Source organism: Battus philenor, unplaced genomic scaffold (assembly GCF_028537555.1).
Source record: "Battus philenor isolate CCGP_79_NKW_IND1 unplaced genomic scaffold, ilBatPhil1.0.hap1 SCAF_21, whole genome shotgun sequence".
Classification (NCBI taxonomy): domain Eukaryota; kingdom Metazoa; phylum Arthropoda; class Insecta; order Lepidoptera; family Papilionidae; genus Battus; species Battus philenor.
Genome location: NW_027181684.1, coordinates 4,597,668 through 4,610,307, shown reverse-complemented (window position 1 = coordinate 4,610,307; position 12,640 = coordinate 4,597,668). Strand labels below are relative to the sequence as shown.

Below are 12,640 nucleotides of genomic sequence, written 5' to 3'. Positions count from 1 at the left end.
CTTAACCCTAAGTATATTGTATATTGATCAATATTTTTTAATATATCTATATCTAATGATATAATTGTTGCCTGCCATTCTTTAAATACAGAGGCACAATAATATAGAATGTTAGGTTAAACTGATATCTCAGATATGTTACCTGTAATAATGAGGTGCTCTATCATATTTTTTTAAATGTAAAATGAATGTGTTGTATGGGAAATTTAATTTATGATATTATGTTGCTGCATAATGTTTTAAGAAAGAAATTATTAATATTTAGAATCTATGAAAATTATAAATGGGAGAAGAAAGACTAGTTTTAAGTTACAATCTTTCAATGTACTATATTCATTAGTTAACAAGTTAATATGTTGGGTTTTCAACCTCGCATAAGCAAGAAAAAGGCATTGCGGCATGGAAAAAATGTTTCCTGGTATTTAGGTACATATAACATAAAAAATAATGAAAAAAATCTGGTAAAAAAAATAGGTATTTATTACGAAAGATATGTATGGAGTTAATTGGCAACACTATGGGTTAAGTACTAAATTTATGCTTATATATTTGTAGGGGCCTATAAATCAACTTAATCTAAAAATAAATAATATACAGACTATTTTGAGTGAAATACAGTAAAACAGTTTCGATTTTTAGTGTGACACAATGCCACTTTATATTTAGTACACTCAGTCCGCAAAAAACCTTTACATTCGGTTTGCATCTTTTTTTAGAATCGCATCTTTTTTCATTGTGGCCTAAGCCATCAGTCCGCACGTCTTTTGGAGGAACGGGCTTCATTGGACCCCGATGTCTTTTTGCTTCTATCTCCCGATATATATTACTGCTTGAAGGCCTTCCTCTGTTGGGTTCAGTATTTTTTTTTACAATTGCACAATGTCTCCGCAAGATCTGATCTATAATCACCTAATGTCATGTTTGGGTGGTGTTTTTTATAAAGTACCCATGATTTTATTACTGCCATGTCGACCATGTGATAAAATAATCGAATGTACCATTTTCGATTTTTGATTCGAATTTTGTAGCGGCCCAAATAACTGTCCATCAAATCTACTCCACCTATGTGAGCATTGTAATCTTTTACAATTTTTGGACAGGCAACAGAGACTTTTTTCTTTTGTTTCTTATCAAATCTGCTGACAGTTTCAGCTGGTTCGGAACCAACATACGAGGGTGGATTGAAATATAACTAGCCTTTGATAGAAAAAACAAGCTTTTTGGGTTTAAATCGATTTATTTCTCAACATAGTCCCCTTTTAGCTCGATACACTTAGTAAGACGATGTTCCAATTTTTTTTATCCCATCCGATATCCGATAGGCGGAAGTTTCAGTGACGACTTTATAGTTTGTTGCGAAGCGGCGTCCTCCGAGCCATTTTTTTAGGTTTAGAAACAGGAAAAAGTCGCTGGCGGCAAGATCTGGGGAATACGGTGGGTGTTCAACCAATTCATAGCCCAATTCGTGTAATTTTGCCATGGCTACAGCCGATCGGTGAGCCGGTGCGTTGTCTTGGTGAAAGAGCGCTTTTTTGCGTGCCAAACCGGGACGTTTTCGATGCAATTCGACATCGAATCGATCCAATAATGCTGCGTAGTAATCACCATTGATTGTTTTTCCTTTTTTCAAGTAGTCGATGTGGATGATATCCTTCGCATCCCAGAAAACAGTCGCCATCACTTTGCCGGCCGAATGTGTGCTTTTTGCCTTCTTCGGTGGGCCTTCGCCGCTTTTGCGCCACTATTTCGACTGTTCTTTGGTTTCCGGTGTGTAATAATGCACCCAGGTTTCATCAACGGTGATAAATCGGCGAAAAAATCCTACGGATCGCGCCGTATCATCGCCAAAAGCGTCTCCGAAGCACCCACCGCGCGGATAGCTTTTTCATGTCCAAATGATGGTGAATGATGTTGTGTACGCGTTCGTAGGAAATGTTTAGGGCCTCTACTAACTCGCGGAGCTTGATTCTGCGATCTGCCATAATCATGTCATGGACTTTGTTGATCATTTCCAGCGTGGTGACTTCATTTGGCCTACCGGGACGTTCATCATTAAAAAACACTCGTACGACCACGAACAAATTCAGCTTTCCAAAATTTTACTGTTGCTAACGAAGGTGCAGCCTCACCATATACTTCCTCCAGATGGGCTTTGATTTGCACATTCGTTTTCCCCTTTTTGTGGAGGAACTTAATCACCGAACGATACTCGATTTTTTCCATTTGTCCGAAGACACAAAAGTTGTTTGCTTCTGACGGCTGTAAAAACCAAATATTTCAAGCAAAGTGCTGGCTGACTCTCGCAACGACCACAAAACGTCTTTACTCTTGTTGTTTTGGCAGTGGCATAATCCCTTCCTTTTGGACAATTTTTTGTAGCATTCCTTGCAGCGTTTACGGAACTCTCTTGCCGACCCCTCGTGTGATTCAAGAATATGTTTATCTGACGGTATATGACAGTTTATTTCTTCATTGGCTAAAAGGCGATCAATGATAACTTCCCTAAATTGTGGCATGTTCATATTTTTAGTCCCCCATTTTTTGTGAATATACCACGCATTTACGAGTGAAGTTCTGCATATTAATTGTATAATTACTTTTCGGTACCATTTAATCGTTGATCTGACATATCTACACCTTTTTTTGCCACATTATAATCAAACACGGCCTCAGGCTTTACTTTACCATTTGTTCCTTGGACCAATTTACACTGGTGATTTTTTACGGTAGTTAACATGCAAACTGGTCTTTTGTCAGTCCATTTTAGAAATTTTACACCGCTATGATTTCCCCACGTTTTTGTTGCTGCGGTGGTAGAAGTTTTTTGTTCTTTTTTACAGTACCACAAACAAATGTACTGTTCTCTAAAAGTTCTTCTCCTAAAGGGACACTTGTATACTAGTTGTCAATAAATAGTATGCAGCCCTCAAAGAATAAGCCATTTAGTAACCTCATTACAACATCATGAGCATGTGATTTCTCAATGATCGTTTCAGTTCTCCCAGCATAAATTTCGAAATTATAAATATAACCTTCAGACAAAAATAATTTGTATATCTTTACGCCGTACTTATGTCGCTTGCCTGGGATATATCGACGAAAACCTAGGCGTCCTCTCCATGGAATCATACTTTCATCGATGACGATATTTTTATCAGGTCTAATAGAGCTTCTAAACGTAACCACAAATTCCTCAATAATGTCTCGAATTTTGTTCAACCGATGAATTTTTACCGACATAGATCAGGATATAAAAACAACACGAGTTACACAATTTGCAAAGTAAGCACTCAATGTACTACTGAAGAAACAAGAAGCGCGCGCAAGCCTGAACGCGCGAAATTAGCGCGCCGCCAGATGAAGCGCGACATAGATTTATGCGCCGCCTGGTGGTGCATCAAATGAAAATTCGCGCCGGCGGGAACGTGTTAATGTGGCATCAAATAAAATATTATTTTCACGTAACCACATTTTGACCTCTTCGACACGTGAACTAGATGTCGGAGCCTGGTGAAAAGGTTTAACCCTTCTTTGCATGATTTTTACTATTTTTTTAAAATAAATCAGGGTGATGTAATTAATGCTCTAGATTAAAGGAAAAATATTTAAAAAAATCCTAGTGTAAATAAAAATATGTATTATGTAAAAAACAATATGATGGAAATTTACATCATCATGCAGTTTCACATACTTAGCCCGGTACTAAATAAATAAAAGTTGTTTACTTAGTCTTCTTTATTCTTAGTGATAATTCAAAAAACAATAATTATTTTATTTAAGCACCCATTGACGTCACATTTATTACACGAAATTGTAGAATAGCCTTTACATTTGGGAAATTTGCACCGGGGTGACCCACCTACTTTTGGTCAATGTTCAGCACCATCTTTTCTTATGTCTTTTGGAGGTGGTGGAGCTGGAGAACCTTTTCTTTTTTTGATTGTAATTCTTCTTCTAGTACACTGGTACCAGGACGCCCTCTTTTAGCTGCTTCGGTGGTTCCTTAGTGGCATAGCACAAAGGACAATTCATTTCTGAATTGGCCCATTGTAAGCAGACTCTTTTTAGGTTCATCACTTTCTTGAGCATTTTTTTACAAACAATCCAAGAGTTAATAATAGCAAGATCAAATAGATGAAAAAAATACGCAAATACCACTTTTTAGACCCCATTTTTATATGATTTCTGCCCAAAAAGCTATCAATGAGATCTACTCCTCCCATATGTTTATTGTATTCTTGGACAATAAACGGACAAGTAATATCAGTATGTATACCAGTATGATCTTGTGCTAGGAAATTTGATTACTGGCATGTATAATAAAATACCAAAAAACTTATACAAATCATATTCTGTAAATGATATAGATGAACTGGGATTACTCTGTTTTTTATATAAATTTGTCTCCTTTAGTAATGTTTTGATAAAATCTTCAGTGATAAAATGGTTAAAACATTGATATGGAGTTTCTAGGTGTGATAGACCACCTGAAGCAGCAGAACTCCCTAAGAAAGTAATTTTATCTGTGTCACACACCAGATTCCTTTTTTTCCAAATCAAGTTTCTTTTGTCAAATGGAAAACTGGATGAAGACTGCAAATTAGATGAATTTAATGTGCGAGAGGGTTCTTGATCGTCTGGTTCTACAAGAGGAGGTTCAACGTCAGCAGTTTCATCCACATCGTCATCATCATTCTCCTCCTGCAACACTTATAATTTCATCAGCATTGTGGTTTTCATCATCGGAATCTTGGTCATTAAGGCCATCTGAGAGCCAACCGCCTTATAACTTACAAAGATAATCTGCAATATCTCTTTCATTCAAGTTTCCCCAAAAAACAACATAAATAATAAACATAAACATTACAAAAAAAATTCCCATACATTACAAGTGAAGTTACTGCATAGTGATGTAAATTTATCACAACGTTTTGAGAAATTCATTTATAGTGTTTTGATATAAATTGTACATAAAATAACAAAAACATGAAAACAAACCTTTTTTCCACTCATTTTCATTTTTTATTGTATTTTATATCTCCGTTTATTTCCATAAAACAATTTAAATTCTCGCTCCTTTCTTCCAGTCTCAACAAACAGCAGAATAACAAGTTCTAGGTCTGGTAATTCACAGTGACCTTTGCTATTTTTCGACAACCGCGTTTTGTTGTACGCAATAGTCGCTTAAAAAGTTGCGAGCAACAACAAATTTACGTTACAAGGGTTTGGAGTATCTTTTTTTGTTGACTAAATGTTATGATGTAAATTTCCATCACCATGCAAAGAAGGGTTAATTTAGTAATCAAATTTCAGATTGTACATGAAGCATACATAATGATAAAGAATGTGACAATAAGAAACATAATATGTAAAAATATTACCTTGTTCATTACAACTGAATGATATGAGGCATTATCCATAACAATTATTGATGATTCAGTTAAATTAGGTATTAACTTTTCAGTTACCCATTTTGTAAAATTATGTGCATTCATTCCAGAATGGTAATCTTCAGTCTTGTTTTTACCACTAAATATTAACAATGCATTATTCACAAAACCTTTTTCACTACCAGCATGCACAATTATCCACCTTTTCCCTTTGGATACATTTTATTGAACGCCAGATATATTTATAGACTGCCAACATTTAGTTACTTTGTAGGAGTCATGAATATAACTTTCATCTAAATAAATTATGTTTTTTTGAAGCTCTTCTGGCAATCTTCTATTTTCAAGAATTTGAGTTGGAACTTCACCAACAAACCAGCGGGCAATTCGTTTTCCAGAAACTTTAGTCCTCTTTGCAAATATAAAATTTGCTCAGTGTTGTCCACCTTCTCAGAAGATTTCCCAGATAGGACGATGGATGGAGCCTCTGGATCCCAGGGATGAAGGCCGCATTTACGAAAGCTATTTCCTAAAATAGCGGGTGTCACAGTATTTTCCATAACTTCTTGCAGAAGTTTGGCAAAATCTTTTTTTTAGGGTGTTCCCTTTCGCCACTACTGATTTTTTCAATGCGCCAACTATGGACCCGTTTTCGCCAGGCTTGTTTTAGAGGCTTGAAGACTGCAACGTCCATCGGTTGTAGAAAGTGCGTTGCATTGGGGTACAGCGGAATCATTATTATTCTATGCTCATCACAAAATTCACTGCATTGATATGAGAGGTGCGATTTATGTCCGTCCACAAATAAAATGACGGGCATATCTACCTGTTGAGAACAAACCCATGGGTAAAATATGTCAGCGATAAATTCATAGAACGCTTCACACCATCATCCACCCCGAATCCGTTTTCCCCAATCCCCATTGGGTTGGAAAATTGTCCGAAATTTCTGCAGGAACTCGTTTATATAGGTATAATACTGTTGTGGGGGCTAGGGTACCAGCCGCATTTCCAGTGACAAGAACTGTGAGGCACTCCTTATCATCGGCTTAACCTGTTGGTAGACGTTCTTTTCCCCCTTTTTGGCAAGAACTTTTGGTGTCTTCGGTGCCAACATGAAAGCAGTTTCATCGCAGTTAAAAACACGATTTGGGTCCGCCAAAATGTCCGCCCAACCCTCTTCCTCTAATTTGCTTTTTACTTTATTAAACCATTCTCTTATATTAGCGGTTGTCACAGACGCTCTTGAAGACGTGAGATTTTGGGATGTCCTTGTTGTTACATCTTTATTTCTTTTCATAAAGAATCTAAGAAAAGTTTTTCCTGGCTTATTTTCATCGTTTAAAAACTTGCATTCTCGCTTAATGTCCTTAAGGTACCGTTGAATGCTAAAGAGCAATTGGTCTGTCATGGGGAAACCAGCCTCAGCGAAGTCGTACACCCATTGGCATATGCGTTGTTCTTCATCCTTAGTTAGCGTAGGAGCAGGCCCCATTTTCCTCTCAATTGGCGATTTCCCTTTTACTTTATTTGATAAAGTTTGTCGGGGTACCCCAAATTTTTTGGCTGCTTTTCTTATTGAGGTGCTGTGCAGGCGCACATCCTCAACTGCGTTTTTCATTGCATTCTCCTCATAACTTAAAAAATTTGCTTTGTTTCCAGGCATCTAAAAGAAAAAATAATTCATTAACAACGCATGCGGCCCAATTTATAGGCCAAATAGGTATATTTTTAGTAGTTGGCCAAAATTGAAGTCAGTAGTTGCCCACCCGGCCCATTACGAGATGGATGTCATGCATTGCTCCTACTGACATGCATGCATCATGCATGTCAGTAGGAGCAATGATGTCCGATTGATCTTTAGTGGTTTTAAGTGCACCTTCAACAACGCTAATTGTTGGTGATCCTTGGATTGTCACTAACATGTTGTCATCAACAGTATTAGGTAACGCAGTAGCTGTTTTTTCTATTGTGGTTTCCAAAACACCATTATTATTGTTAGATGCTGACGCATCGATGGTGATGCCTGATGTGTCAAATCCTTCAAAATTCAGATCACATAATTGGGCCTCTTCTACAGAAACACCTAACGATTCAACCCTTTCTAATGTAGAATCAATAATTTGGTTTAATTGTTGTAGTCTTTTCAGTTCATCTTTTGTTTTTTTCCACAAATTTAACAGCGATAAATCAGCCAAATCACCTGACCATTCATCCAGAGTTGCATCAAATGCTACAAATTTTTCGGGACTGATAGATTCGTTTAAAAAATTTAAGCCCCCTTTCAGATAATGAATTTGTTCGCTAATGTCCTGGTTTTCGCTAACACTCTCAAGTGGGACTTTTACCTCCAATGGATTCCACAGAAATAAGCCACATTTCTTAAATCCATTTGCCAAAATTGATTTACTTATGGTATTGCCCATTACCTTGTGCAATAACTTGGCAAAATCTTTTTTCTTAAGGCTTAAGACATGGGGCTCGTCATTTTTTATTTTATCTATTCTCCTATTTTGTACATGCCCCCTCCAGGCTTCTTTTAGTGGCTTAAATACTGCCACATTCATTGGTTGAATTAAATGTGTTGCATTAGGGTAGAGTGCTACTAACACGATTCCTTTTTCTTCACAAAACTGGCTAGTTTGAAGTGATAAATGAGATATGTGCCTATCAACAAATAGAATAACCGGTCTTTACCGGATATATTTTATCCTTGGCTGATTAAAAACGAAATGACTTTTTATTTCGTTTTTAATCAGCCAAGGATAAAATATTTCTGCCACCAATTCAAAGAATGCTTCACACGTCATCCATCCTAAGTCGGTTTTTCCTATACCCCAGTCTGAAGGAAAGTTATCTGTAATTTCTTGAGGTATCCGTTTATAGCTGAACAATACCGTGGTAGGGGCTAGGGAATCGTTTGCATTTCCAGTTACCAACACAGTTAAACATTCCTTGTCATCAGCATTTACCTGCTGGTAAACATTTTTTTCACCTTTCCTAACAGGCACTTTAGGTTCTTTTGGTGCTAAAAAAATGCTGTCTCATCGCAATTAAAAATGCGCGATGCATCATTCAATATATCAGCATGGCGACTATCTTCCAATTCCTTATACACACGTTTGTACCATTCTGATAGGTGAGCACCTGTTACCCTGGCTCTCGATGCTGTCAAATTTTGTAATATCCTCATGGAAATCGTTGAATTTCTCCGAATAAATGCCTTTACCCATGTTCTACCTGGTCTTCCATGCTTGAATAAGACACATGGACGTTTTATTTCCTTTAAGTATTTCTATACACTCACAATTAACTGTTCGGTTGTCACAGGAAAACCCGCTTATGCCATTTTTTGCACCCAGTCGCATATTTTATGCTCCTCTTCTCTCTCTGTGTTTGGCACTAATCGGTGTAGCGTGGGTCCTGAGGGTGCCCCGTGGGGGGGTGAAGCGCGTGTTAAGTGGTTTGGTGGTGGCGGTTGTGTGATTTGCATTGTTTGCCGCATACGCATTTATCACAGGCTGGCGGGCGGTGCATTTCATTGCACAATTACCACTGCATGTGCGGAAGTGGCTAAATATTGGTCCTTTTCTTGTTTATGGTCCGTCACTCAACAAATAACTGGCAGCCATTTTCTGTATTTGACAGATATGGATGCGCAATTTTCGCGTTTAGTTGACCAGATGGCAGCATTGACTACTTATTAACGAATGAGTTTTAAAAATTGCGGCGAATTCTTATTATAACGGTTTATGTGCAGTAGCGGTCAACTACAGGTACATGGTCAACTACTAGTGACTTTACGTTACGTATGTAAAAAAAACAACTATTATATTTACGAGAACTATTTTTTTTATAAAAAATACATAGAAATTACGTAGGCACATGGTAATCTAGTTGACAATTACGGGAATTTTTGCCAGTTACGAAACAAAGGCGGACTTGGCACTTCATACATTGTACGACTGTAAGTTTTGAATACAATCGGCATCTTCCTTGTGTGGTCATTGTCATAAAATGACCTACGTTGTCAAATCGTGACGTTTCAATTGGACTGGCTTCTGGTACTCTTTTTTTGGTGCCTTTGTTACTACCCTCAGAACGCTGGTATTTTTTTAGACCTTCGTACAATTCGAATCTAAAGTCCTTCAAAGCAATTGACTTTGTCTTGGAATCTCTTCTGTGAATGAGCCATGCGTTATTGATACAGATGTCAAGAAGTTGGGCAAATATGCCGATATACCATCTCCTTGTCTTGAAAGGTGTTCTATATAAGGAGATAAGCATATCAGCCAAGTCAACCCCTCCCATATGCTTGTTGCACTCCTTTACAATTTGCGGACATTGAACGTCAACCTTCATTTTGGAGTCCTTGCAGTATCTTTTTATTGTAGCTACTGGTTCAACGCCGATATAGGAACTTATCAAGGTCACTGCTTTGTTGTCATTCCACCGTACTGCGACCAAGCGGTTTTTGTCGCAGGAGACTTGAGCATGACTACCCCGATGTTTCTTTTTCATTTGTTTCTCTGAGGGCAAAATTGCTTCCGCACCTCTCATCCTATTATTCCTGATGGTTCCTAGTCCAAAGATCCCATAGTCTTCTCTCAGTGTGTAGAACAATTCCGGGCAACTAAAAAAGTTATTACAAAAAATAAAGTCTGGTTTGGATTTAATACTTTTGCACAAAGCAATCACGATTTGCGCTCCAAGTCCGATTGATACTTTCTTTTTTGTAAATGAATGGAATCGGAATGTGTCCTCTCCTACAATACGAAATCATAAATCATTCCTGGAACTTCAGCGCGGACGTAATTTTTAAAACCCCACTGATTAGGTTTGTCCTTCATATATTGACGCCGCTTCCCTGCTTTTGTCCCTTTGTATGGGATCATCATCTCATCGATGCTGAATCTCCTTTCATTTTCTTGAGCTAAACAATTGTCTCTTTTTTTTTTCACTAACGGCCTAACTTTATAGTATCTGTCAGAATCTTGTACGTTGTTGTCAACAAAATGTAAAAAACGATGAAGTGTCAACCGCAGATTTACCTGCATATCCAAAAGACTTGTTCACGGTACTTAGTTCCTGAATTTCTTTCGGTAGAAGCCATGTCTCCTGCAGAGCAATGATGTCAGCTTTTTGGCTGAGGGATCGAACGCACTCCATTGATCGTTTCAGTGATCGGCAATTAAAACTAATTAGTGTCGTATCGTTCATATTTTTGTGTTTCAGTAACGCCTCCCTTTGAACACGTATCTTTGTTATTTTGCCTGCGTAGGCGAAAGTCAACAAAGCGGCGGAATGATATACCGTCAGGCCACAAGTTACAGTTCAAAAACATACTTAACTTATGTTTAGGAACAAAAATCTTATAGGAGTTGTACTCTTTCTGTTGTCTGGCCTTAATTTTTTGTAACGTAACATCTATATTTGTTTTATCTTTTATGTAACTAATAATATCATTTTCGCACGTATCTGTGTGCACATTATTTATAAACAGAGGAACTTTTAGATCCGCAGCGCGGAACTTTAGCTCTGTATCCATGCATGTACCTTTTTCACCTATAAAACGGTTTCTATATCACTTTCGTTTCACAACTTCTCATCCTTCATTTTTTTCCTTATCCTTGTAACTATCACCTTTTTTACGTAATATATCAGCCATACTTAACTGATTAGTATTCAGCTCACACGCTAATTTCCTGTTTTCCATAATATTTGTATCTACCTTCTTTGTAGCCGATACTCTTACGGCCGGGAAGGCCCGCACTGCGGTTTCGCCGTTCGTAACTAAGGTCCGGCCTACACGCGCTGCGCTGATGCATTTGAAAAAAGGATAGGTAATGCATTAGTCTGAATTATGAATAGGTAACGACTAAGCACTACTATTCAACAGCGACGATTCCAATGTTCCTTTATTCGGGGTCATCGACTCTTGTGGTATATGAATTATGCCTATAGGGCCGCTATCACAATTAAAACTGTCTAGTTTTTTAGTAGTACCCCTCATTTTGTTCACGTAATTATTGCGCTCAAAATTGTTGATACTTAAAGTCTGTTTCATGTTCGTAAAATCATCTTGTAGTTTTAAAAAGGTATTCTTATCTACACAGTTGTCTTTAAGGTTCTCGATCTCGTTTCGTAATAATAATAAATCCTTTAACAGCCGAGTAACGTCAATATGATCAAACGTTACAGGCGGCAGTTTCTGTAAATCTCGAGCTACAAATTTCGGCAATTTTTCCAGGTCTACTTCTTTAATTATGCTTATAATATCTTCCAACTCACGTTGACTTTTTCCCTCTCGTTTACGACTAACTTTTTTCTTCGTTGTTTTGAGGGAGCTAAACAGTAAACTTTTGGCTTCAGAAATATCCTCTGGCTTAAATGCTGTAGTACAAAGGCGAATCATCCCTTCCTCGTCCATAACGTCACATTTATTTTGAATGAAAGTAAGTAATTCATTCACTACGATATTGCAATTAGCACTTTAACACGGTGGAGGTCGTTGACCTCTCCGTACCGGACATCGTTAACGCGTACATTCACAACAAAGCGCAAGCGACGACTGGACTGGACAAAATTACATTCGAAGTTATATTTGCTTGTACAGTGCAAAAATAGTTTGACATTGTATTTTATATGAAAACGAAATATAATATAATAAAATCTCTATTTACCCGGACAAAAGTTCAAGATAAATTTAAATATTTCTCTCCAAGAACAAAATCATCTTCTGGCAGCTCGTTTAGTCTTGGGCGCTGCTGTTGCTTTTGTGGCCGTCAACTTTTCTGCGTCTTCGGAAATCACGTCAAGTTGCTTATGCGACGTAACGCGATGACGATTTCCGGAACTTAGGACATAAATATTGCTGTCGCGGGTCCAACTTCTAGTTTAGTTCGTAATGCCAAACTTTTGGCGTGCTGCCATAAACACCTCGTGCCTTCTCTTGGTCAGGAACTCTGACAGTGTAATGCCGGATCCCTTTAATTTAGTTTTATTAAACCAGATCTTGTCGCGAGAGCTGATGTCTCGCATCTTCAGCAGGATGGGCCTCGGCTGATTGGATGGTCGGCCCATGCGATAGCATCTCTGTATGTTTTTGACACCAAAATCTCTGAGCTGCAACCGCTGTTTAATAGTATCCGTGACAAGCTGTGCAGTATTTTCGCCTTGGGCCTCTGCAGCACCGTGCAGCAATAAAATTTTCCGTCGCCTCTGCATTTCTATGTTGTCTACTGCGTGGT

The 12,640-nt window shown here is 37.9% G+C and overlaps 1 pseudogene; it reads right to left on the bottom strand.

Annotated features, from left to right (window-relative positions):
* Window positions 1-3,375: 3,375 nt before the first annotated feature.
* Window positions 3,376-10,559, bottom strand: LOC137923467 (uncharacterized; annotated as a pseudogene).
* Between the last annotated feature and the right edge of the window lie 2,081 nt (window positions 10,560-12,640).